Source organism: Penaeus monodon, chromosome 36 (assembly GCF_015228065.2).
Source record: "Penaeus monodon isolate SGIC_2016 chromosome 36, NSTDA_Pmon_1, whole genome shotgun sequence".
Taxonomy (NCBI): Eukaryota; Metazoa; Arthropoda; class Malacostraca; order Decapoda; family Penaeidae; genus Penaeus; species Penaeus monodon.
The window spans coordinates 2,674,235-2,682,059 of NC_051421.1; positions in this window are offsets into that span (position 1 = coordinate 2,674,235).

Below are 7,825 nucleotides of genomic sequence, written 5' to 3' on the forward strand. Positions count from 1 at the left end.
AAACCCACCTCCTACACGTCATGGATTGCAGTTGGGTTATTTGTTGGCCTTTGCTGAAGTACTGAAGACTTATAGCCACAAACAATCTCGAGTTGAGATTTTAGGCCCTGCGGCAGAGATGGCAACAGTTTCCAATGGACTAAAACAATTATAAAGGGGTCCAGTTTTGAAAGGTTTTACAGGTGTCTTGCAAATGACAGAAGAATATCAAAACACACAGAAAAGTGAACCCAAATTGGAAACAAAAGTTGATTGTCATTCGGGTTACAAGTTTTGGTTTCAATAACCTATGATATCAGCCATGATACTAAAATAACCAAAGCTAAAAGGAAAGTCATGCACAGAAATAAAGTTACTACAGTTAAATACAGACACCACACAAAGTTAAAAATGTCAAGGCTTGTCTTGAAACTACGAAAAAAGCTATCTAGTATCATGTCATGACTTTTATTTTACCTCTTATCTTACCAACTAAAGAAAATAAACCTGGGAAAAAGTAAAATAAAATCACTTCCTAAAAGAGTTTAATAATTTTTCCCAAAACATCAGCCTTATTCTAAAACTATGCAGAGAGTATTACTACTTCCATTTCGAGAGACGATTTTTTCCCAAAGATACAAAAGTGCAAAAGAGGAGAAACTTAGAACTTTTTACAGACAAAGAATATCACTGACAAAGATATGACAAACACCTGAAAAACTCCTGTATAACAACAGCAGATTTCTCAAAAATAGCAAAACCCTAAAACTAGAAGAAAAACCTATAGAAAGAAAATAACACAACTTAAAGCTTCCCATAACACAAAGACCGTAAAAAAGTATAATATAGCCGTCCAAAACAAACCTCAAAATTAATGGCATTTCGGTTTTTTTCTTCTCCTTCTTCTTCTTCTTTCTTCTTTTACGGGGTTTTAGACTTTCGTTTTAGTCTATTCCCCCTGGATCTATTCTTCTTTTTTCTTCTTTCTTTTTTCTCCTTTTTTGGTTTTTCTTGTATTTTCTCTGGATTTTTACTTGGGTGTTTTCATTCACTTTTTGGTGGTCGTTTAAAAACTACTAACACGAAAACGCCAACGAGGAGGATATGGACACCTTTAATTTCCGTTTGTATATCTTATTTGAACAAAAGACGAAAAAAATTGAAGAAAATTGAACAAAAAATTTTGCGATTTTGGGATTTGCTAATGCACAAAGTATGGTATTAATTCAGGTGAGAAAAAACGCAGCTCGCTTATGGGGCGAAGATAATGTCATACTGTTGGGAATGGATGAAATTCTTTTGCCAGCTGTCAACGTAAACCGTATATTTGCAATAAACTATGACATTTTTATTTATCTTATCCGTTGAAATTAGGCTGATCAGATCATGCAGAATTTTTAACTAGCGGTTTCAAATGAAAGTAATGATACTCTAAGCTAATTCTGCTGTTTCCTGGGAGAAATGTTCATGCAAATTCCCATTCGGGAGGGATTTTCGAACGTTCATTAGGGGGGAAAAGGTTTACAGTAATGAGCGAGTGTGAAATATTTTTTCCCTGGGAGGATATGCGTTGGAAATATCAAAAAAAGAAAGAAAAAAAAAGTCGTACTTTAATATTCTACGTCTAATTTATTCTAGGCTTTATTATTGGTGAATCACTCTTTTTATGTGTTACGTCACTTTTGAAATGCAAATTATCTCTGTTTAATGAATGCTAAGCATACACAAGATAGAATTGCACTGTTATTTAGTGCATTTTATTAAAATATTCGTGATCCTTCAGCGTAATGTGTATTATTATTATTACTATTATTATTATTATTATATTATTATTATCTATTATTATTATTATTCATTATTCTTATTCTTATTCTAATTATTATTATTTTTGACATTACTATACTACTACTACTACTACTATTACTACAACAACAACAACAAAAACAACAACAAAAACAACAACAACAACAACAACAACAACAACAACAACAACAACAACAATACTACTACTACTACTACTACTACTACTACTACTACTGCTACTAATACTACTACTATTATCATTTATATTTTATTTTATTAACCTGCATGATTCACTTGTATGACAAATGCGTGTTTGCTGAAAACATGTATTTTGGGTCAAAATTTCGTATTCATGTAGTTTCAGTTTTTAACTAATCGTAATTTTTAGACTTTGAATAAATCTTTTTGGGAATCGAGGAAAATGTACCATCTATGTATATCTACAGGAGTTTTTACTCAATTACGCAACTGAATAAATTTTACAAATGGTGTCATTAACATTTTTTTTCCCCCACATGAATAATTATTCCTTGACCGAAGATGTTGGTAACTCTTTATTATTATCATTATCATTATTATATTATTATTATATTATTATTTTTATTATTATTATTATTATTATTATTATTATTATATTATTAGCACGAAGCATCCTGACTCTTAAAGAATGTAAAGAAAAAATCCTTCTACTAAAAAAAAAAAAAAAAAAAAAAAAAAAAAAAAAAAAAAAAAAAAAAAAAAATTAACGAGGTAAGCATGAGGCATCCTGACTCTTAAACAGAGGTAAAGAGTTTAGTATGCTTCCTAAATTTAGGGTGAAGATGTACCACAAAGAATCCTCACTAAAAAAAAGAAAAAAAAAAGGTAAAGAGGTTAGCGCAAAGCATCATGACTCAAAAAAATGCCTCCTCACTCAAAAATAAAGAGGAAAAGAGGTTTGCAAAAGACATCCTGACCTCTAAAAAAAAAGGTAAAGTGGTTGTTTTTTTTATTCTTTATTCTATGTTATTTTTTTTTTTATTCGGATGACTCTTACCTCTACCTACCTCTTTACCTCTGTTTATGGAATGTTTTGTTTTCAACTTATTTACTTCTTTTTGTAGTCAAGATGTTTCGTGCTAACCTCTTTACCTCTTTTTGATGTCATGTTTGTGCTAACCTCTTTGACTTTTTTTTCTCTTTTGTCAAAATGTTTCGTGATTACCTCTTTGCCTTTTTTAGAGTCAGGGTGTGTCTTTCTAAACCCCCTTTTACCTCTTTTTTAAGTCAAGAGTCTCATGCTAAATTTTTTTTGAGTGAGGTTGCCTCGTGCTAATCTATTTACCTCTTTTTTAGAGTCAGACTTATGGCGGGGATGTTGGCTTATTTGTTTATTAGTATCATAGCAAGAATAACAAGCCTTTCATGTGATGCCTTATTCACAAAATTTGAAGAAAGCCAAGGCAATCATTTGCTAACATGAAATGGCCAAACGAGTCCCAAATCTTTCTCTCTCTCTCTTTCCAGTCATCATTATTACAACGTATTGTGTGTGTGTGTGTGTATGTTTATTTACATTTCTGTTGTCGATATACATTATTATTATTTTCAGCGTAGATAATGACAATTTCACCAATGACATTTTATTCGACAGAGAATATAACCAAATGACCCGGTTCCTTACACTTCATGCCATCATCACAGGGAAATGGCTGATAAGGACTGCGGACACAGATCACTCGCTTCCTCCGCCTTTCTGTGAAAACCTTTTTACGAATCATGCTTATCTCTCCCAAAGATCAATAAGTTTACGGAGAATGTGTTTTTTAAAAAAAAAGAAAAAAAAAAAAAAAACTGTATGTGATTGTATGTATATATGCGCGTTTATTGTGTTTTGTGTGTATAAATGTATGGTTCTATGTATGTATATTATATGTTTTTGTGTGTATATAAGTTATACACAACAAAACACACACACACACACACACACACACACACACACAACCCCACACACACACACACTATATATATATATATATATATATATTTTATTATATATATATATATATTATATATATATTCATATACATATATATGAGAGATACAGATATATATAAAACATGCGCGCGCGCGCAAAACACACACACCCCACACCCCACACACAAAACACACACACACAAAACACACCACCCCACACCACACACATAATATATTATATATATATATATATATATATATATATATTGTATATATATATTCATATACAATATAGAGAGAGAAAGATACAGATATATATAAAACATGCGCGCGCGCACACACACACACAACACACACACACACACACACACACACACACACAACCACACCCCACACACACACCACACAAAACAACACACACACACACACACACACACACACGCACGCACTCACGCAAAGACAAACACACACATTTTTTACTCGCAGGTCTGTCAAGGCATCGTGGTGTTTGCCCACACGTGACCCCATCCCCTGGCTTAAGCGTTGTTTATCCTTGTAGTTTAAACCGTCTTATAAAGCCTTCACGGCAAAATCTTTTGATTCTCAGGCATGTGCCGGAGGGTCGTGATCTGCAGGAGGCAACTGTTTTAAGGGCGTTTCGAAGTATCAGTTACGCAAAAATCGCCTCCTGTTCGTAAAAGCAACGGACGTGCGTCAGGAGGATGACCCCCAGTGTCTTAAAGAGTATCATGCACTGCTACCTATTAGATGGAACGATTGTCATAGCGGCGAATGTGGTCCTTGACTGCTCTGATTTAGGTAATAACTTCTCAGATTCTCTTCAGGCGAGGATAGTAACAACGCCATTTGTTCTGGCAAGGGTTAGAAGTGGATGGGGGTAAAAAAATGGAAAACAGGGCCTGTGTTCTTGAGGTTGATGATGCAATTGCTTCTGTTTGGCTTTGGTCTCTCTTGTCGGCGCACTGCTAGAGGGTCGATTTAATACCCGTTGCACCCTGGATCAGAAATGTGCTACTGTTCCTCTTGATGATACCAGACCCGAAGAAATATTTGAAACTGTGCAGGCCCCACTTCACTAAAAAAATAATCCTCTTCGGCATTTCCCTCCATTTTTATTCCTTATTTGAAATTTATTTATTAATTGTTATTTTTAATCGGACAGACCTGACATCTACCCCATGTTCTTCTTTGGCTTCGTAAACATGGAAAAACCGAAGGATTACGTCACTGCAAACTCCAAACCACTAAAATAATAATAAAAATAATAAATAATAATAAAAATAATAATAATAAAAATTATTATTATTATTATTATATTATTAAGATACACTATTAAAAGAAAAATAAACGAATAAAAGAAAAAAAGAATTAAACCCAAATAAATTTATGAACTTTCGGGCTATACATCAGGTTTGGGGGTGTAGGTGATAGTAATATCAATGAAAATAAAAATGCAGTTCCTCGTGCTAGATGTATCGCTAATGGAATTATGTAACATCGTGCAACCGAAACTATTTTTCCCTCGTAATGTAAAATAAAGATCAGATTCAGTTGTAAATATATTGAAAATAACACAAAGATTTTATTACGATATATTTGAATTTACATTTTGATATTATGACGGTATACAAATAATAACTTTTTATTGTTGTGGGGACGCCAAAAGAAGTAAAAATGATGATTTTTTGGCATTTAGGAATTATCACTGTACTTACGTGTAGTGCTATACCGGTATAATAATTAACACTTTACACGAGGGCCTCCCAAAAATGATTTATATTTGACTTATTAATCAATACATAAAGAAATAAACATTTAAAACTGATTCATAAGCCACTCACTAACTTGAAATTGCTTGGCAGATTGTCGAAACCCACACGCATTCACGTATACACTCTCTCATACACACCCCATCTCTCGGCCCTTCGCCCAAACACTCCTCTACTTGGCTCCACCACCTGCGACAGCGAGTACCTATGTGGCTGTGCCCTACGTAACCCCTCTGGTCTTTCCCCTAACACATAATCCTTGAACCTCATGGGGGGTATGCGTACTGGAAGGGGTCTGGGTGACTCTTTGGTAATGGGCACTTCTTCCTTAATGCAGGGGCTTGCCAGGGAGATGCAGGTTACGGTAAATGAGGTTCGCTACTGATGGCGGGGTAATTTCTCTTCCTTTACACTAGCTACATCCCTTCATCTGCATTCTCCCCTCTCATTTTGGTGTAAATGGTTCATCCAGTCTGTGGTCCTATACTTACTCCCTCCTCTTCCACCTGTGGTGTTACTTCTCCATGAAGATCTCTCCTCTGGAATGCCCCCATGTGTTTCTCCCTGGGTCCGTGATATTTGGTGAACCTATCATAATGCACCAGCTTGCTCTTGTGCTTTCCCCCCTTGCGGATCCACTGTTCCCCCATTCAGCACCTCTACTTACTCGTAAGGTCTCCTAGTTGCCTGTAAACTTGGTGACAGCCCTTTCTTTCCTTCTTGGTTATGCAGCCAAATCTTGTCTCCTAACTGGAAAGGGCACAGCAGTAATCTTCTAATTGCTTCATCTGCCAACTTAAGCTTCTTCGACCAAACGGTTTAAATTCTTCCATTCTATTCAATTCCAGGACTAAAGGCTGGGCTGTGTTCAGGTAGCTCTTCCTTACCTAGAGGGCGCCTCATTGCCAATTCCATTGTCGTCTCATCTCTCTTTCCCAAAATTTGCATTGGAAATATACCCTGTTACCTCATGGACTGCAGAAACGGTAAGCCATGAGCGGTTTTCGGGAGATGTTCGTCCCAGTTAGTTTGATCTTCACGCAGTGCTTTGCTAGTTACTGTTGCATGGTCTTATTTCCCCTTTTACACCATGCCATTTCCTTGAGGATGCAAGTTTTATGGATACCTAACAACTTACAACTCTTACTGAAGATTTTTTCCCTCAAACTCTCGGGGCCTTGATCAGAGTGAAGTTCATCTGGAGCCAAAACGAGTCCACTGTCTGTTTTAGCTTCACGGTTAGGCAGTGCAAATGCTTCAGGGCCCCTTAGTAAAGTAGCTCATGGCGACAGCCACAAACCGATTTTCCCCTTTGGTGAGTTGGAAATGGGCCAGCAACTTCTATCCCCATCGATCCATCGGTCTGCCAAAATGTATATCTAATGGGGGCTCTATCTCTCTTAGGAGGGCCTTTCCTTGCACTACATATCTCGCACTCGCGGCACCAAAGTCCACATCTTTTCGCATACCAATTCAATAAAACCACACCCCAGTTTCTTAAGTGTCCTTTTCATTCCAAAATGGCCATCACCAAAACCATCAAAGGGGCCCCTCTCAGGGCCTCCTCAAGCTTTCCTTGATGTGGGTACAGTTGCCCAGTACCTCGGCAACCATTTTCAAAGTAGGTCTCTACCGATTTGCTTCAAGCCATTCTATTATAGGGTGGAGATTACTATCCTGCTGCTGAAATTTTTGCCCACTCATCCATAGGTTTATCATCCATTCCTTTTACAATATCCCCTGCATACCTTCCTTGTCCCTTTTTCACTTCCCCGGCGTTCTACTGGATCACGTTTGAGCAGTGGTACTTTCCACTCATATGGGTATTTAAAGCTATCAGCATTACCATGGATTTCCTGAAACGATGTCCAGGGGGAAAATTTTTTAATGTTTTAAGCTTACCCCCCTTTTCTTCCCAGTTTTTTGGCCTCTAAGTTCTTCAAAGTTTCTGGTCCCATATGTTCCCAAAAATCTTTTGAAAGAAAAATGAAGTTCCATATATTTAAAGGGGTTTAAAATGTTTTTTTAGACTCCCCCCCGACTCCCAAAAATTTCCCCTTTGGGATTCAAAACCGAAATTTCATTCGGGGAAATAAAACTTCCAAAAAAAGGGCCCAAACCGGGTCCGTTTAAATTCCCTCTACCTCCCTGTGACAGTACATCCCCCCACCCCTTTCTTTGCAAAGCATCTTTTCAATTAAAATTTGGTCTCTTCGGGTCGGGAAATGCCAAAAAAAAGAGCTGTCACCAGGGGCATTTTTTAATTTTTGAAAGGCTTTTGGGTTTTTCCAAATAAA